The following is a 21,056-nucleotide window of genomic DNA, read 5'->3' on the forward strand; positions in this document are numbered from 1 at the left end:
GCCAAGGTTGGGGATCCAAGGAAAAAATGGGGTGATGATTAAGGGCATGTTATGGGCTCTAGATGTCTAGAAGAACTCCTTCATAGGAGCATGGGATTGATAATGAGGAATGAAGCATATTGCCTGGGATGGGATTGTAAAGGCTAGTAAAGAAACATTAGTTTGCATAATTTAAATCCTGTCATTGTCACTTACTGTGTGACGTTAGGCAAATTACTTGCTCTTCTTGGATCTCAGGATCCTCTTCAGTAGAATGTAGGGAGTTGTAGATGACCTCTGACATCTCTTCTAGCTTTAGATTGATGATTTTATGACCTTGGGATTTAAAACCCCAGTTGTTTATTCAAATAGTTATCTTCATCAGTAAAGAGAGCTCTGAGAATATGGTTACCTACCTATGTGTAGCTTTGCTTTAGCATCAAAGATGCAGGAAATTTTAGAACTGAAGGAATTTTAGAGATTATCTAGAACTTCCTCTTATTATTAATGATGAAATTGAATCTCAAAGAGGCTGTGTGACATACTCATAGGTCACACAGACAGTTAAAGGCACAGCAGAGATGAAAATTTACTTATTTTTATTTCCAGCCCAATATTCTTTTTAAGTTGGAGTTTTGTTTTTTTTAATTTAATTTGTATATAACAAGTTTAGTGTGACCTAGTGTAAAAAGACCTGGGTTAGAATCCTATTCCTAATACTTACCAGTAGTATAATTTTTGAGAAGTTACCTAATTGACCTTTCTGAGCCCCAGTTTTCGCTTCTATAAAACAGGATTATAATATCTATAATATCTATCTCACAGGTTTGTTTCTAATGATATATATATGACATAATTCCTAAATGTTAAAGATTATAAATATCAGCTACCATTATGTTTAGTTGTTTCAGTCATGTCTGGCTCTTCATGACCTCATTTGGGGTTTTCTTGTCAAAGATATTGGAATTGTTTGCCATTCCCTTCTGCAGTTCATTTTACAGATGAGGAAACTGAGGCAAATAAGGTGAAGTGACTTGCCCAGGATCACATAGGTAGTGAATATCTAAAGCTAGATTTGAACTCAGAAAGATGAGTCTTCCTGACTCCAGGCCCAGCACTCTATCCTTTATGCTACCTTGTAGTTACTTTTATAATGGATAATAACTATTACCATTGGAAATTACTATCATTACAATAATAAATATTTGTCATCATAGTCATTATTTGATGGAATACTGGCCAATGAGGGCTCAGTCCTGGGAGTATCTTCTTTTGGTGAGATTGCTTCTGGAAATGCCTGATGACACTGAGTGGAAGACCCTAGTGTTTCACTCCAGTATAGTCATTCTATGACTTTTTTTTAAGTTAGCTATTTATACTGGATCTTTTAAATTTCTTTTTAGGACTGTGCTAGTAGCAGACTCTGGAATGGATTCACCTCCCTGGACCTTCTGACCTTCCCAAGCTCATTAAGTTGCAGCCTTCTCTGTTCAATCGCCAATACTCCTTCATGTAAGATAGGAAAAATAGACACAAAAGTAATAGCAGGATTATGAGCTTGTGGCTTCATGTCACTGAATTCATTAGTACTCTCTCTACCCAGATGTGTTTACTCCTTCCTTCCTCTTTTGAATGAAGCCAGGCAGGAATGATAACTAAACGGCTTCTGTTGTAATTAAAATATACGTGTGCATATGTGTATGTATACATATACATATATGTATATACATAAGTATATGTGTATGTATATGTATGTGTATATTATATGTATATGTATGTATATCTCCTTTTCATTGTGATTCAGCAGCCAGGCAAAAGTTCACTTCATTGTGTGGTTAGTGGCCTGGAAAGAGAAGAGGAAAGAGAATGATCGCACCTACTAATCATGCACTAAAGAAGCAGGGGCACCAAATCTATATATTCCTAGATTGAATCCTCTTTCTTCAGTCTCCTCCTTGGCACAATATTAGACATGATATGGAAGATATCTGATCAGAAAAGGTAGGATGAAAACATAATGTGAATGAAGGATAACAGATGAACGGGTCCTGATTTACTCCTCAGAAAATATAAAAAGAGGGAAAGAAAGGATTCCAGAACATTAGGTAGATGGTCTGTAATAGAATTATGGGAGTTCAGGGACAAGAATTGCCATCTACACCCAGTTCTTATCATAGTGCCTGGCATGTAGCAGGTTGTTTCAGTCGTATCCAATCCTTTGTAACCCCATTTGGGATTTTCTTGGCAAAGATACTAGAGTGGTTTGCCATTTCCTTCTCTGGCTCATTTTACAGATGAGGAGCTGAGGCAAACAAGGCCAGGTGACTTGCCCTACACAGCTAGTATCTGAAACCAGATTTGCACTCAAGAAGATGAGTCTTCCTAATCCCAAACCCATTGTTCTATGCACTGAATCACCTAGTTGCCTCATATAGCAGGGACTTAATAAGTATTTGTTAGTTTGTAGGGAGTATCCTCATAGGGAAGCACCAATATTAATGAGCTCATAATATTGAAGTATTATATTTCAGTCAATCATCTATTCTCTTGAATTTCTTGTTCATGAAGGCTATATTGTTTGTAAGAAATCTAAGTTTGATACTTAACAGTTTTTCAGCTTAGTATGTCCTTCACAGATTGCAATTATTTCTTTGACCTCAGACCTGACTGATCAAATGGGTCTTTGAAAGGAAAACTTGAGCAATGATATACAGCCTTAGAATATAACTACTAGCAGCCAATTAACTCAATCTTGGTCTTAATGAACTAGTCAAGTTTGCTCTTTTCCAGTTGATACTGCTCTCTGCACATGAAATAACTGTGAGGAGTGCTGAATGATGTTTGAATGGTAAGTTGGGCTTACAGTCAGAAAACCAGAGTTTGAGACCCAGCTTATAGAACCGTAAAAGCTGAGAGCTAGGAAGGACCTTCATTCCAATCCATACATGACAAAGGACACTTTCTATAATATTTCCCATGAGCAATTGTCTCTAATGAGAGAGAACACAGTTATATCTGGAAGCAGCCAATTCAACTTTCAGATACCTCTAATTATTAGTAATAAGTAAACTGCCTCTACTAACAGTGCTACCTTGGAAAAATCAGATAATAATGCTTATGTTAATCTGTGCCACCCAGCAACATTTTATTGAATGCTTGTTAGGTGTAATTCTAAATTGATGGAGAGAATAATTCCTCCTACTTCTGTGAGTAGAGTTGGCTTGAGGTCTTAAGAGAGGAGAAACTTTCCTCTTCTTTCCAGCTTCAAGGGAGGATACAAGAGGTTTCAGATTCTCTTAAGGGAGAGGTCCCAGGAGAAAGAGAAGGAACTTTGAAAGGCAGATATGTAGGAGAAAGCCAACTCCTAAACAAGTCCCTGATTTCCATCCTGCCTCTCTAGAAACTTTAGGGAATTTTTTTCTCACTTTCTTGGTTCAGTTACCTCATTACAAATGAGAGTCAGGAATTTACAGGGCATTTATTCACTCTGTGCATTGTCTGGCATATTTTAATCTGTGCAGCTTTTCTGATTTCTATTTTCTCTGCTTAGATAAGTGAGTTTATTCACGGTTAACTATTTTGGATGATCTTATGTGTAACTAGCATTTGTAGGATAAGAGTGGGGATGAGTCAAGCTTGTGGATATAAGCTTGGGCTACTCTCTCCCCTTTTAGCATTGGCAATCAGAAAAAAAAAAATCTTGAGCCTAAAAACAGCATTCCCCTTTAAGGAACAGTGACCAAGAAAGTCACTTAAACATAAACAAACTTTCCTCAAACCTAGCAATATTTGTTGGGAACAGACAAATATATTCTCCAGAACCAAATCTCAGAGGAGAACATTATAACCATTCTCAGGGCTTCTTCTACTCCCCTGAAGGCAGAAATCAAAGCCCTTGGAGAAAAATAGAAAATATTCCAGAGATATTAATTCCTCCTGTCATCCAATTTAGACAATTCAGGTGGAAATATATGCAAACTACATGGGCAACCCCCCATTTTAAACTTTATTGTCTATTTTGGCTGATTACTACTAGACTCAAATGAGATAACGTACATGAAGTATCACAGAAATGTAAGCTATTGTCCTTAAGATGTGCTGAGAAGCTAATCACTACTTATAACATTCTGTGTATGGGAAAACGCAGTCAGTATTCTAGAAACAATTGACTTAACAAAGAAACTTTTAGTCTCTTGATTTTGCAAAGAAACCTGGCAGAGAGAGACTTCACCTTTCATTCAAAGACAGCACCGCAAGACTGGACTCTTACAATTCTTTTAGAGAGTGCCAGTGAGAAAATGCGTCAGCTAACAGGTATTTGCTGATGGCAATAGGATTAAGTGATTCTAGCACACACATTCACTATACCCAAACATGTCCAGCTTGTTTAAGTGCCCCATGCTAATGGCTCCTTTACATACTGTTTGTAGAATCTTTCAGCGGCCCCTGTGCAATCTTTTGAAATATTAGAGAGGTAAGTAATGAGTTAGACTTCATTTCTGAAGTGTTTCTGATCACTTTGGCATCTGTGAGCTTGTAACATCATCCTTTCTCTGTGATTCACATTTCTTTACGTAAGTGATATTTAGCCCATGTCTACGTGGTGGCAAACAAACATTCTGGCAAGGCATAAAGAAAATAGTGCATACAGTCCTGGGAGGCAGGAGTCTCTTTGAAGTAGGACTGGCTCCCCACAAGAAGTATTGCACAGAGCTGTTCTGTTGTAGGGGAGACTTTCAATCAGAACATGAATTAGCTCCTCCATTTAGGCAGTTAACATGATCAATCAGCCTGTGTCTTGGCGCCAATTACATTCTTTGAAATGGTAAACTAGCCTTGCTCAGATGATGTTATCGGCTCTTTGGTAGGTTAAATATAATAATGGGGTCATTTTCATAGCATCATAGGTTTGGATCTGAAAAGGACCTTAGATGCCACTGAGTACAGCTTTCTCATTTTCAGATGCCTTCCCTTCCTTTTCCTTTTGCCTTCCCTTGCCTTGCTTTCCCTTCCTTCCCTTCCCTTTCCTTTTGTTGGATGGGAAGCAGAGATGTTGGATCACATTCAGCTGCCGTGCAGTTGTGCCTTTGAAAGGGACTTTGGGCACACTAGGTACTCAGCAAATATGTTCGAATGCCTATTTCATTCCAGTTAAACTAGCCTATCCCCATACACCATAGTTTATCTCCTACCTCTATGCCTTTGCACATGTTATCCCCCATGTTTGGAATGCACTCTTCTCTATTTCAGAGAATCCTAGCTTCCTTCAGAACATGGTACAAGTGCCTCAATCAACATGAGGTCTTTCTTGATTAATCCAGTTATTAATAGTCTCTCTTTATCGAAATTACTTGATTATTCTGTATACATTTTATATTTGCTTATCTATTTGCTATCGTTGTTTGTCCTTTATTCTTGAAGAGGACAATGACTTAAGGGAGGTGATGCCATGACATGCAAATGAATTGGATTTAAGTGAGGGAGAGCTGTGCAAAGTCACCAGACTCACTTTCTCCTCCAGAGTCATCTGGGTCTAGTAGCAAGATGCAGATCAAGACCAAAGGAGATGGACGAGGATGCAATGGGGGACCTTGGCCTTTTTATGCTAAGGTCTTTAACAGGTCTCAGTTTGACTCAGGTAATGACCATTCAGTGATCTCTCCAAGTATGCAGTTGTTTATTTGTGTTTTTGTATCCCCCATGCCCATGCATACTGGAGAAATTTCCTGCACTGGGGTGCCTTACATGCATGAAATTTTAGGCCTAGGATACTTATACATTCCCTAGGAATTTCAATGCAAATCCAGACTGTCTCCTAATAAGGGGGAGATGGGAAGGTAGGTACTTTTTAATCTGTCTCCATTCTAATGTCCTCCCCATCCATTCCTATCATTCCCCAATACCTCCATATATACCATCCAGCCTTAGATTTGGTCCTTGAAAGGTCTCATTTCAGATAAGTTTATCTAGGATCTGATTGCAGCAGATTCTTGCTTGGGCAGGGTGTTGGGGGTTAGAGCAGATTTCTTCCCACTCCTCACTACCACTGCCCATTGGTACCAGTCTATAATCTCCAGAGGTCATCTCAGGGTGAAAAGGTGAAGTCTGGAGCACCTAGAAACATTACTTTAGCTGCTAAGCTCCTGCAATCTACCCTTTGCTTATGATCCAGCTTGTGAACAGGAGATCATTTGGATAAAAAGTCTTTCCCTGCATTTGTAACAGATTTTATAGCAGCCATCATCGGAGGAATTATTCCTGTCCTTTAAGATACGTCTCTTTCCTGAGACCAGTCCTGATTCACTAACTGCCTAGTTGATATTTCTAAGTGAATGTCTAAGTCATCTCAAACTCAACCTATCCAAAACAGGAACTCATTATCTTTCTAGTGCTTAGCACATTGTCTGAAACATGGTAGGCATTTAATAAATGTATGGGGATTGATTTGCTTCCAACTCCTTTTGCCTTTCCAACTTTCCTAGTGCTGTAGAGAATCCTGCCATCTGTTCAGTAGGCCAGGCTGATAGTCTCAGCACCATTCTCACCTCTTCACTCTCAATCACATGTCCAATCACTTGCCAAACTGTGTTTCTACCTCCGCATCCTCTCCTGCACCCTTCTTCTCTCCACCTACATAGCTACAAGCCTAGTTCAGGCATTCATCATGTTCCTCTTGGACTATTGAAGTACCTTGAAAATTGTTTTCCCAGCTTTCCATCTTACCCCACCACCATCTGCACACTACGTGTTTGATAATATGATTTTCTTCAAACATAGGTATGGCTATGCTGTTATCCTACTCAATAAACTTTAGTTTCTCCCTGTTAACTCTATAAGCAAATATCAACTTCTCTCTTTGGCATGTAAAAACCTTCACAACCTGACCTCAGGCTTCCTTACTCCCTTTCAAGTATTCTGTGGTCAATCAAACTATTTTCTTCCTATTCTCATAATACTCTATTTCTCTCTCCATCTCTGTGGTTTTACCCTGACTCTCCTGCAATGCAATTAAAAATGACCTTTCCTCTCTTTTGTATGTAGACATAGATCTTGATTAGTGAGAATGCTAATCCTGTGATATGCTTGGGTGTGCATGAATATTTTAATTCACATTATTAGAAGTTATAATTGTGTAAAATACGGTTGCCCATTGAAAATATGCAGTGTGAATTCAAATAATGTGAACAAGTCATGGAATTCCTTGCTCACACTAATCAGAACCAGCTATACATTGATATTTGTTGTCTATCCCCCACAGAATATGAGCTTCTTGAGAAAAGGAACTGTTTTACTTTTGTCTTTGCGTTTCAATGCCTAACACAGGGTAGGTGCTTAATAAATGTTTGCTAATTGGTTGATCTGTGCATAAATCTAATTTGAAAGAACTTGGGACTATGGAGAAGGATCTTATGGAAAAGATTAGTAAGGAGACATTTGCCAATGCCGATCATTCTTGGATAGGAGCCCAAGTGTGTCTACCAGAGGACGAGGCCTCTACAAATCTAGCCATTTGGTTCCTAAAACTGTCCCACCTATAGAAATCCTAAGGTTGCTTTCTCAATGTCATTGCTTGCTATAAAGAGCAGTGAAACAGAACTGAAGGAGGAAAAACGTTTGGGGCTAAATAATACCATTTACTTGGCTATGTTTGCTGCATAGAACAGAGTCTATTCTCATAAAATCAGCTTTGTGAGCTTTGGGGTTGGCAGCAAATACTGAGGTTGAGTACAAAAGATAACATTCTTGAGAGGCTTTTTGAGATACTTTAGTCTCTGTTTCAGAAATGAATATGAATTTAGAAATGAGAAGGGTTTATCTGTGAGAATCTCCTCCCTTTGAAATTTTATGCATTTTCAAGAGTCTTAAACTTTACATGTTTTTTAAAAAAAATCATTCTCCACAATTGTGGGAATTTTGCTTCTTGTGTTTTTAAGCACCTGAAATTGAAGAAGTCAGCAGTCTATTTGAGGACTTTTGAGCTCTTTCACCATATTATAAATCCAAATGCATGACTGGATGTCACCCAGAGATCTGATGAAAGAATCCTGAGAGATACTGTTGAAATCCTATTGTTACTAATTTATGTGTGATGTGTGTGTATGTGTGTGTGTGTGTGTGTGTGTGTGTGTGTGTAACTTCCCTGAGAAAATTAATGACAAAAAGAAAATGAAATGTAGAGATCATCTTTTTAGTGCTGTGGGTGTAGAATGGGGAATGACCCAATAAATTACCTCATAGTTTTCTGACATCTTGTTTCTGGGATGCTTTGGTGATCCATCACTATACTGGTAAACAATCCAAATTTTCACTTACTTGTATGAGAAACAGAGTTACTCATAAGCTGAGAAATACCACTGTTAATATTTGAAACCTACAATGAGATTGAAAGGGGATATATCAACTTCCCAGGAGTATTTGCTATGCTGTGAGAGAGGGAAAAAGAAAGGAAGGATGGAAGGAAGGAAGAAAGAAAGAAAACCTACAAGTTTCAACCAGTGCAGGTTTTGGCCAGCCCGTTGGTTCACACTGTTACAACACAATTCCCAAGTTTTGACTTGTGCCTCAGCAAACTCAGCCAAACCATATGTGTTAACATGTGTGTGTGGTATTATGGTAGCTTATGGTTGGCATTACCCGCCTCCCTCTACAGGAAATTTCTCAGTTACCATTCAGTTTCCCTTTCTTCCTTTTCTGTCATGTTCTTCTTTTCCCTCAGTGATCACTGCCACCACCCTTTCTTTCACCCTAGATTCTTCTCACTCAGCTCTCTTCCAGAAGGGAAATCAGGGACCAAATGTCTCTACCTTTGACCCAAAATGGAAGCCATATACCTTAAGGAGCTCAGAGACAGAAAGAAAAGTATCACATACACCAACTTGTGTATAGTAGCACCTTTTATAATGCCAAACCACTCGAAGCAGAGCAGATCCCCTTCACCTGGAGAATGGCTAGGCAAATTGTAGTACGTTATTGTAATGGCAAATTATTGAACTATAAGAAATTATCAACATGAAGAATTCAGAGACATACAAGACGATTTACATGAATCAATGCCAAGTAAAGTGAGCAGAACCAGAAAAATCAATGTTATTGGTACATGTGTTGAATGTTGTCTCCTCTCCATAGAATGTCTACTCCTTGAGGGCAGACTTTGCTTCTTTTGGAAATGAAGATAATGTTGAATGCAAAAAATATCAACAAAACTTAAAAAAAAGTGTTCTGCTAATGTCCAAATGAATAAAGCAAAATTTAAATAGCAAAGAATAGGACACAGACTTCTAACTTCCCTCCTCAATGAGGTGTAAATGAATTCATTAATACCCAGGTCAAGGTTACTCTCTGCCCATCTGGAGATACACTCAATCATCTCACAATGATATCATGTAAATTATCCCTACCTTCTATAAGGAGATATCTTCAAAGGCAAAATAAAAGCTTCAGCGCAGTAGTGCAGACTCAGAATCATATGATACTTCAATGGCCATACAATTCAACCATTCACAAAAAAGAACCAACAGGAGGTCATTTGGCCTTTTTTTGAAGATCCCCTTGAGGGAAAGGGGAGACATTACCTTCCAAGACAATCTATTTCTACTTTGGGATAGTTCTAAATAGGATCTAAAGACCAAACGAGGTGTAATGGTCCCTAGAGATTATCTCCTCCAAATGTTCTCATCTTACAGATAGGGAAATAGAGACCAACAGTGGTTAAGTGACTTGTCCAAGGTCATGTAGGCAGTAAATGGCAGAGGTAGGATTTGAACTCGGGTTCTCTAATGCTAAATCAATTGTTCTTTCTACTGTTCTTCCTTCTGGGGCCAAACAGAGCAAATCTAATTAATTTACCTTGTGCCAGCTCGTTAAATAATTAGGAAAGATTATTACTCTTTCTTCCCTCAATATTTTCCCCTCGAGGATAAAGATCCCTAGTTTCTTCAAGTGATCCTCACATAATATGGACGCAAGGTCCTTTACCAACCCAAATGCTATCCTCCTTATCAATGTCAAACTTCCTTACCCTTCTATAATAGTAATTCTTTCTCTTTTACCCAGGAACCCTGAAGGACTTCCCTTCCCAGTTTGATTTTTTTTTATTAAAGGGGCCATCCCTTGAGTAACTACTTAAAGAAGCCTATTCATTGAATGGATGTATCTCACTCAAAATGAGAATGTGATAAGACCTTAGCCTGAAAGGACCAGGGTCTCACATTGCATCCTGGGCCATCTCCAGCTGTCCTATCAGTGCACTGGTTCGAGATGGCACAAGAGAAGAAAGTGAGGTTGGTGACCTACACAGCCCTCCCTCACTTAAATCAAAGTCAACTGCAAGTCATGTCATCATGTTCATGTCATGGTTCTCTTCCTGAATGAAGGACAAATACAACAACAGCAATAACAATCCTTATCCTTCAAATATCCTTTAGAACTAAAAGATTATTCTGTCAGAGAAGCCATTTCTTTTAGCTTCATCAACTTGATGAGGCTTTCCTGGATCACACCTTCTTCATCTTCCATCTTATCTCTGATTTCAGCAAACAAACCTCCATTAGTTTTTTTCTAAATGTTTAATTTTCTTTAATTAACTTAGAGGTTATCCTTGAGCGAGAAGTGAAGAATGAAAGCTTTATTTAATAGACAGAATCAGTCAATTGACTTCTGTAGATATTACTACTTCCTTTGTCAGTATAATACTCTCCCTCCTCCTGGAATGGATGGGAACAGGGAGAGAGCCAGGCAGGGGTGAACCCAGGGAAGCTGAGTACATTTCTTTTGAAAATTTCAATGAATTCTCCTGCCAGAGGCACAGACTATAAATCACAAATGCCTAATCATTGTGTATGAGTCTTATTCATGTGTTTCTGGAAGTCTTTCATGTAGGATAGTAAAGTGAATAATGATTACTGACATTTACAAAGTGCTTTAAAATTTACAAAACAGTTTGCACACATTCTACTATGTGAGCCTCATCACCATCCTATGAGGTAGGTACTATAGGACCTCTCTTCCCCATTGTACAGATGAAGCAACTGAGACTCGAAGAGGCTGAAAGACTTGTCCAAGGTTACACAACTAGTAAGTACCCGAGTGCGGAGGTTCTGAACTCAGATCTTCTGGACTCTATCTCTAGCCCTTTATTTATTCCACATATTTAAGGCTTTCCTCTGTTTCTTTCCATATTTCATGGAAACCCATACAGCATCTGGGCTGACCATTCCTCACTTTCTACATGATCAGCCTATCTCTTTCTTCAATTGGACATTTCTTTGATGATGGGTTATACTTAAACAAGATATTATTGACAATATGCTCTAGTCTACCTTGGTTTAATTCAATACATACTTCCTCCTGCCACATACGAGGTATCATGCTAGGGACTTGAGAATGCACAGATAAAAGAATCTCTGCCTTCAAGGAGCTAACATTCTATTGCCAATCACCCTATGTCTTTTGATGACCCTATGGATCACTTGCTGTTTTGATTCTTTGGAAATTCCGGTGTCCCATAAGTTATAGTCATTCAACCAAGTCCTAGTGATTACTATTGCTTTAAAAAGTCCAAATAAAATAGATAAAGATAGGCTGCCTTGGCAAGGAACTGTTTAGGATTCCTGAAAGAGGTGGAAAAATTCTTAAATGTGATCTAGGCTGCTCTCTTTCTGTATTCAGTTCTGGCCCCAGTTCATTATCCATCATCAGCGCCAGTCCAGGAAATATGTGTTGATGGACAAATACAGTGAGTCTGCCTGTCCAAAAATATGTCACAATATGGACACTATAATTTTTTTTGTTCACTTGGTTTTCCTAATTTGGTAAATGCTCCTTTTGTGTTCCAGAAAATGAAATAGAGGGATAAATAATGGATTTATTTAATTTTAAGTTAGATTTTTCATGAATATTTTATTTTTTTCTTTTTGGACAAATTTCTCATCAGTTGTTTCATAACTCATTTTGCATTCATGAAGACCATAGTCACAAAGTAGAGGACAGTATTGGTTGTTAAGGCAGGGAACACGAGTTGAGAAATGTATTAGTATATTACTGAGGGCAAGTCATTAACCTTTCTCAGATTCAGTTTCTCATCTGTAAAATGAGGAGATTAGATTCAGTGGTCTCCAAGATCTCTTCTAACTTTAAATCTAAATCTTCCAACCCTAGGGACAGCTAGGTAGCATAATAAATAGAGAATTGAGCTTAGAATCAGGAAGGCCCGCATTCAAATGTAGTCTCATGCACTTATTACCTATGTAACCCTGGGCAACATTTAGTCTAATGTTTGTCTCATTTTCCTCCTCCGTAAAATGGGGATAATAATAGCTAATAAATACCTAGTTACCTAACTCCCAGTGTTGGAGATAATGAGATATTTGTAAAGCACTTTGCAAATCTTAAAGTACTATTAAACTGCTAGTTATTAAATAAAGTGAAAACTGCCCAACTAATTTGTATTTTCTATTTGATATTGATTTTGTGCCCTCTGAGAGGCCCAATTTTAAATTATTGATTTCAAACATGTCCCTTCATATCACAAATTAGTATGGCAATTAATATGTGGGATGACTAAAATATATTGTCAATGTTTGTCAGTAAAGTTGTAAGGGTTAGCATGAGAGAAGCAACAAAAAGCAACTGACTAGATTTGATGGGTGAAGAACTTGGTTTTGAACTCTGTTGCTTTACTAGCTATATGACTTTGGGCAAATCACATCACTTTTGCCAAGTTCCATTTTCCTTAAAATGGCAGTAATAATTGTACTATGAACTTCAGATCGCACGGTTGTTGTGAGACCCAAATGACACCTTGTATGTAAAGAATTTTGAACATTTTTAAGCTAATAAAATGATCAGTTAAGCTATTCTCTTGGCTAAACAGATGATGTAAAAAGTACTTTGAAAATATCAGCTATTAAGTTCTCAACCATGCATCATACCCTGGGGAAAGCTTGAAACGAAGTTTCCTCTACTACTTAGCTAACTATTCCCTGTGTAAAGATGGGAGAGTGTACCAGTTTCAAGGATGTAGCAAGTGTTATGCTGCAATAGGCAAATTCTGCAAAATTTTCCTTCCCATTAAAAATTATTTATTTTTTTCATTGTATTACAAATGCCATCTTTCTAGACAACAGAACAGTAGTGCCATGGGCCATAGTAATTGTTGAAACAGATTTAGGTTACATTGGGCAAAGGTGAAAAACTTTTATCTGAAAAAAAAAACAAAGAAAAAAATGAGTTTTGATAGTCACTAAAGTTTTCTTTCTACACTTGGCTTTTATTTATAAGATTGTAATGACACGCAGCATTTTCCTTTGCAAAAATAAACATTCCTGTTCCCACATTAGAGCATTTCCTGTTCTCCCCTTCTTTTAAGAGATGCTCTCAGTCATGGGGAAAACCAAACCAAACCAAACCAAACCAAACAATGATAGCTGGCCTTTACATAGCACTTGGAGTTGTAGTAAAACTTTATGGGCACTGGATCATTTTGTCCAAACAATATCTTGAGGGAGGTGTTATCTCTATTTCCCTGTTTTACAGATAAAGCGACTGAGACTCCAAGAGCTTAAGTGGCTGTTACAAGCCCACTGTTAGAAAGAATAAGTGTTTGAAACAAAATTTAAGGCAAATCTTTCCTGGATCTAGAGTCCAGCACTCCATCCTCTATACCAGATTGTCTTTAATTCTTTCTGGGGCCTGATCCCGCCATAGCACTCATCCTAACATCTAGGATAGACCTACACAACTTGGCATAAACTAGGGGCCAAAATTAAGATAGGCTAAATTTCTTTGGGTCACAGATAGGTTAGACTAGCAACAGACTCAAGATGGTTGGTTGCCGCTGGTCATGTGACAAACAGGAGAGAGTACGCAGTGACAATCCTATATTTTTCAACAGCTGCCAAAAATCCTTTGGTGGGCCGAATGTTGAGCGAAGCTGACATAGGAGATGTCCTAAAATTCTCCCTGGGATCCTGTCCTCCCTGAAGCTGTTCCTGAGAGACCTCTTTCCATGAAAGGTCTTGGCAATCTGAAGACACTGTGACATTCTGCTGTGGAAGGGGAGGGATTTAGGAGTAGGAAAGAGAACACATCAGCTGTATGAGAGACTTCTAGAAATACTGAGCAGTTGCTCTGGTTTGTGTGTGTGGGCATATGTATGTGTATATGTATATATGTGTGTGCATATGTGTATGTGTGTGCATGTGTGTATATATGTGTATATGTGCATACATGTATGTGTGTGTGCATACATGTGCATAGTGTGCGTGCATGAGTGGGTATATGCTTGTGTGCATGTATGTACATGCACACGTGCACGTGTGTGCACATATATGCATGCATGCGTGTGTGTGTGTGTGTGTGTGTGTGTGTGTGTGTGTGTGTAGGCTCACTGGGAGGAATTTCATACTTGTTATTGAATCCTAATGCTTCATCAATATATTCTTCCCCACATAAGAAATCTCAGCTGACTTGGGAATGGTTAGTGAAATTTCTTTCTAACAAATATGAATTTAACTCCCCTTATTGTATTCCAGGACTTGATGGAATCATTTGTCCACAATCAGGAATACTTGGGACGTTGAATAGGAAACCTTCTTTTGTTTGTTTGGGTCTTGTGTCGTGCATTCTTTCTGCCTCCAGCCTTCACTGATGAGCACCTTAGGTGAGCATATGTCTCCTGTTTCATGCCTCATGTAGATTCTTAGTAGGTTACTAAATCCAGTTATCTCCATAGTGGGGTCTGTCACAGAATTGGGTGTGATTCTTGCCATATTTATTGGAGGCACTTAGGTGGAAGAGTGCCTTTAAGGTAACGTTTTGTTCAACTAAGGTAAATATATATATGTGTGTGTGTGTGTGTGTGTGTGTGTGTGTGTGTGTGTATGTATATGTATGTGTATGTATATATATATATATATATATATATATATTTTAAATCAACAATCATGTTGTATTGTATTATTGTCTGCCTCTGAAAGTGGCTGCAAAAAACATAGCAAGGAATAACAAATAACAAAAATTCTGCATCTCCCCTAATATTCTTAGGGGGATCCTACCCTCCCTCTTTCAACCCTTTGTTTCTTTTATTCAACCTTTGATTCCTTGGAGTCATAGAGCTAGAAGGGACATATTTAGCATCATCTAGCCCAACTATTTCATTTTATAGGTGAGGAAGCTAAGAACCCAAGATATTAAGTGATTTGTTCAAAATAACAGAACAGCAAAACTGGGATTTATTGCTCTATATACAGAATTACATGTTTTCTACATATTGCACTCCATTGCTTCCTGAGGAGCTTAATTTGGCTTATGTGATATATCTTCACGAAATATTAATGAGGACTAATGCTATGCAAGCAAGAAAATGCTTTTATTCCATAGCCACTTATCAGGAATCATTTATTTATCAAGCATTCTGCTATCAGTGACTCTGGGAAAGGCACAAAGGTAATTATGATAATTGTTTCTGTCTTTATGAAGCTTCCAATCTTTCAGATCATGGTAACATCTTGGAGTGTTTATTATTTTCAGAAAATAAAATAAGGTGTAGCGCAGGGATGGATAATTTGTGCTTATAAGAATCATCTTTCATCTCTAAATAAAATCTAAAATTATCACAAATATACTCACAGATCCTTATTTCTAATGTTTTAACTATTTTGTGAATAGTAGTAAAGCCTAAAGGTAAGCATTGATGCAAGTAAAAGATTAAGATGTTAACTTGGTCTTGGCATGGTGGGCGACAGAAGAGAGGGTACTTTTACTCAACTCAGTCAGAAAAATAATCTACTGGTAAGCTTACTTGAATTCATCATGTTATTTTTATTAAGTGGGCTTGTGTTATGTAATTAAGGTTAAAAGGTACCTGAAACTGACTGTTGGGAGGGAACATGATTCAGTCAAGGAAGAAAGATCTTTAAGGAACTGCCAAAATGATATGCTGATAGTGTCAATTTCAGATACCATCCCTTTGATGTTGAACAATTATGGTTTTACTAGATGAAGGATCATTCTCTGTTTAAAAAAAATGATTATGTTTTTTCTGAGATTTATTGCCTAGCACTTATCAAAAAGCACAAACTGTTCAGTGTAAGTGATAAGTTACACATATTTCTTTTAAATCCATTCTGCATAGTAACAAAGTACAGCAATCTTTTCTTTCAAGATTTTACATTTTTTGCTGTTCTGAACTTGGCAAACATCAACCAAACTTCTCCATGTACAAAGAATAGAAAGATTACCTAATATGAAATTACTACATATAGCTTGTTTTTTTCAAGTATATATTAAATTCAGCACTTTAGTTCTAAAAGCCGTTGTCACTCTCCAAACCTCCTTTTCTTTTCTATGTGTTTTTTTTACAAAAATGCAATAATCTTCAAGACTTAAAATAGTATTTCTTTATCTGGAACCCTAGAAAATAAGAGAAAAACATTAACTAAAGTTTAGTTAGGGCTGTATATTACCTGAGTATATGAAAACCCTTACCCAAAGCATGAATTCCTTTCCTGTAACTTCCACTAAGGTCAAACAGAGAATGTCTAATCACTTTATGGTGGAAAAAAAAGATATGGGGAAATGATTTTTTTCTTGTCTCATTAATTAGTTTTTATGTAATCTTTTTAGTTTTATGTTTCCCCATTTTTGTTCCCATTTTTATTTTTCCTGGTCCTTATCCTTGGCCTGCATTCCTCGTCCAGCCCTAGATTTCCATTTGGTTCCAGTCTTGCCCAGGTACAGTGTACTAACCAACGATTCATATAGGGAGGATTTAACTAAGATGGGATTGTTCTTACCCTAGATATAAAATCTCTTACTAGTCATGTGATTGTGGGCAAGTTGTGGACTCTCCTGATTTTTCTCATCTATAAAATGGAAACCCATTACCTATGTCACAGAACTGTTGTAAGAAAAGTGCTTTGTAAAGCATTATATGAATGTGAACCATTATTTAAAATAATTTCACTTAAGACTATAGTAGGTTCATATTTCAAGGACTTGGGAGCAAATAGCAGAGACTCTAAGTATACTAGTGTGTATGACAAAAGCAAGAATATGAGAAAATCTATCAGGTAACATTAAGTGGGCCCTACTCTTCTTATTAACTTGTCCTGAGGGTTATCTCTTCCAAGACTGAGACTATCTCCTGCTAGTAGAGCTCTATATGTGTTTTGTCACCTAGCGAGATTGGATGTTTTCCTTGTTTAGCTGGTGCTGATCATCTGGAAGTATCTTGTCTTCCTGGGCCCCCATTCGAATCCTCTAGATATCTCCAGTTTAACAATAAGCATTCATTTTTAAAAAGTCATTCATAATGTTCCAAACTAAGACAATACATTTAGCACCACTGATCAGTTTGCCTCTTCTCTTAGAGTCATCAAAAGGTTATTTTGAGCAGGTCTTTGCTAAAGGGAAGGGAATCTAGAGGGTCTACAAAGCACCTTCCTGGATTAATTCCTCCTGTCTTGTCCTCCTCCTCCTGTAGGGGCTTAATCCTCTACCCAGCACCCTCACCACAGCAAAAACAGTGGTGGAAGTAGCTTTATCCTGGAGGTATTTTCTCCCTTTTCTGTAGTTTTCTGAATCTCTCCCAGGAAACTTTTCCTTCCTCTAGTAGTCACACCTGTAGTGAGACTTCTTTCCTCTTAACTTATGACTCTATTTTCTGGGAAAAGCCTCTCTGTCACCCAGAACCCAGAGGCAATTGGTGGGGCTGGGAGGATTCCAGGCCATGCCACAGATTTCCATCAGATTTGATGAGCTTGTGATGACTCCGGGATATGTATAGGGCTCCAGAACTTTATTCAGTGGTCTTTACAAACACCACATTAGCCACATGGAACAAATGCTCTAGGTTGACTTCAAAAGAAAAAAGCAGGATTGTTAATTGCATCAGAAGCATGTTAAAGAGAAAAACTGAGTTTTCCGGGATCAGTAAACAGTAGAATTTCTCAACAAGTAGAGTTACCAGAAGATGAAAAGGAAATGGGTTGCCTCATGAGGTAATGAGTCTCCTCATTACAGGGGATATTTAAACAGAAATGTACTCATCAGCAGTGTAGTAGAGGGAATTTATCCCTTGCAGGGATTTAGACTACATGGCATCCAAAAGCTTTTCCATCTTTATGATTCTGTATGATACTGAGTCAGACTTGGATACCAAGATACTTAGATCACAACTCATATTCTTTTTTTGATAGTGATACCAAGAAACCTTTTATGGAAAAGCCTAACTATCCTTCTTGACATCTCCCTCAAAGTTTAGAGAGGTACCCTCAAAAGCTTCTTAAAACTCAGACCCATGGCCCATTATCAGTGTATTGCCTTTGGCTTTATCTAAACCACTATTATCCTCCTTGACAGCAGGCACTATCTCTAAATAATCTTTGTGCCTGTTCCAATGACTAGTTGATGGAATCTATCAAAAATTTAACTTGGTGCTTGCTTTGGCAGCACATATATAAAAATTGGAATGATAGATGGAAGTTTTAACTTGGCTTCAAGCAAGGATGACACAGAAATGTTCCAATTTTGTTAATAAAAACATCTACCAACCCATCAAGGCACTTTCAGGACTTACATAAATATGACTATGAAACTTTTTTTATAGAAATAAAGGAAAATTTAAATAATTGGAGAATTAGTCATTGTAAATGGATAAGCCATGCCAATGTAATGAAAATGATAATATTACATGAATTAATTTGCAGATTTCGTTCAATGCTGATTGCATTGCCAAGGTATTACTTGATAGAAATGAATAAAATTACAACAGAATTCATTTGGAGAAAAAAAAAGATCAAGTGAAAATAACATTATTAAAAATAGGAAAGTGGTGGACCTTATATTACCAAATCTCAAAATATATTTTAAAGCATTAATCATTAAAACTATGAGAAAATGCTTTTAAAAACTCAGAAAAAAATGAATCGATGAAACAAGTAAAATACACAAGACGCAGAAGCGATAATGATACAGTAATTAAACTAAATAATAATAAAGTAAAAGAATAGAAATTACTTTAACACAATAATAAAAGGAGTTGGCATTTATATAGAATGTTTAGGCTTGCACAGCCCTTCATATGGCCTTTGATCTTCACAGCAATCTTGTGAGGTAGGTCCTGTGCTTAACCTAATTTTATAGGTGTGGAAACTAAGGCAGAGACAGATTAAGAGAGAAAGTCACACAGCTGATACTGTTTGAGAGAGAACCCCTGTACTATTGCAAACTCAGTTTTGTTTGCTCATTTTACCTTGGACAAATAAACAAGATATGTAGTTAATTCTTTCAATCTCTTTTCCTTTTAATATGTTTTATTATTGAACTTGTCTCTACGTTAAAGTCATTTCTGGGAAGAAAAAAAAACCCTCTGCTTGCCGCACATGGAACATACTCTTATGACCAAAGATAACAATTAAGCAGAAGCATTTAGTGATCATAGCAGATAATTTATAAAACATTTTGCTTCTTCCATGAGTAGGGAAGTATGTTAAATTGTCTGCTCTCTGGGATCTTCATTTTTTCCCCCCAGTTAATCAGAGTTTGGCTACCCCTTAGTTATCTTTTTATCTACGTTATCACAGATATTGTATATAGCGTTCTTTTGGGTCTTATTTCACTGCTAATACGAAGATTTCCACAATTTTCTGAATTTCTCATCTTCTCATTTTTCCCCTACACTGTGCAATAGTATACAATTACTACATTCAAATACTAGTTTTTCCTCAGGCTTTGACAGACTTCCTCTTTGTTGCAAATTCTTTACTACCAGAAAGGGTTCTGCCAGGAATATGTTGAACCATTGTTTCAATATCCATCTTCCTTTATGTAAAAACCCAGTCATGGGATTTTCTGGATCAAAGGTCTACTTTTCTTTTTTTTTTTTGAGGTAAACAGGGTTAAGTTACTCACCCAGGGTCACAAAGCTAGCAAGTGTCAAGTGTCTGGGCTTGCACAATTCAGATAGATGTCCAGAGTGATTGAACCAGTTCCTAGCTTACCCTTCTCACAGATTCTCAAACCTTAACTATTCCCATGTTTTATGTGATATGAAGTGAAGCCTCAGGATCGTTTTAATTTTCATTTCTCTTACCATGAATTTGGATATATTTTCATATGGTTATTTATATTTTTCAGAGCTTGAAGCTGTTAATATCTTATAGACAGCTTTGGTGGCAGTTAGATAAATCAGAAAATAGAGTAATGACCTCAAGTCAGGAAGAGTTGAATTGAAATCTGGTTTTAGACTCTTACCAGCTGTGTGACCCTGGCAATTCACTTAACCTCACCTTACCTCAGTTTCCTCAACTGTATAATGGGAATAATAGTAGCACCTACCTCCCAGGGTTGTTGTGAGGATAAGATGAGATATTTATAAAGTGCTTTTCACAATACCTAGCACATTGCAGATTATAAATGACTACTTATTCCATTCCCCATTTATCTATTAACAACTAGGTGATATAACAGGTAGAACAGTGAACTTGGAATGAGGAAGACTTAAGTTTAAATTCTGACAAGCATTTACTGGCTGTGTGCAACCCTGGGCAAATCGCTTCACTCAAACTGCGTTTCCTCATTTGTAATTGAGGATAATTACAATACCCACCTCACAGGGTTGTTATGGATAAAGAAAACAAATGAGATAAGATGTGTAAAATGCTTTGCAGACCTCAAGGCACTATAAAAAGTTTAGTTGTTATTATTATCTATTAGTGAATAACTCGATGTTATTTGTGTTAGCTTCCTATATATCTATCAGTGATATCAAACTATCAGTGATATTTGGTAGAGAATTTTTTTCACCTTCTTTCTTTTTCTCTTATCCTGTCTATGTTGATTTTACGTGTGCAAACACTTGTTTAATCATATGGAGCCAAAAGTGTTCATTTATCTTCTCTTTTGATCTCTCCTATGCATTGTTTGGTTAAAAATTCTCCTTCTAGTCAGTTATGAAAACTATCTGATTTTATGCTCTTCTAATTTCATTAATTCAAGGACTATTAGGGAAAAAGAAAAAGAACCTATATATTCTAAAAGCAGCTCACTTTGGGGTGACAAAGAACTAGAAATTGTGA

The 21,056-nt window shown here is 37.2% G+C and overlaps 1 long non-coding RNA gene across 8 annotated transcripts in view; it reads left to right on the forward strand.

Moving 5' to 3' along the window:
* LOC140526808 (uncharacterized) overlaps nucleotides 1-21,056 on the forward strand; it is a 340,835-nt gene that overhangs the window by 252,103 nt on the left and 67,676 nt on the right. For 6 of the 8 annotated variants that reach the window (XR_011974536.1, XR_011974538.1, XR_011974540.1 and 3 more), the window contains one exon: nucleotides 1-14,638. This exon is cut by the window's left edge and continues 13,543 nt beyond it. The exons of 1 other annotated variant lie outside the window; for it this stretch is intronic. This is a non-coding gene — a long non-coding RNA (uncharacterized lncRNA). The remainder of the gene's footprint in view (nucleotides 14,639-21,056) is intronic. One more of the 8 variants, XR_011974537.1, reaches the window with a different exon arrangement.

This window comes from Notamacropus eugenii, chromosome 2 (genome assembly GCF_028372415.1).
Source record: "Notamacropus eugenii isolate mMacEug1 chromosome 2, mMacEug1.pri_v2, whole genome shotgun sequence".
Lineage (NCBI taxonomy): Eukaryota > Metazoa > Chordata > Mammalia > Diprotodontia > Macropodidae > Notamacropus > Notamacropus eugenii.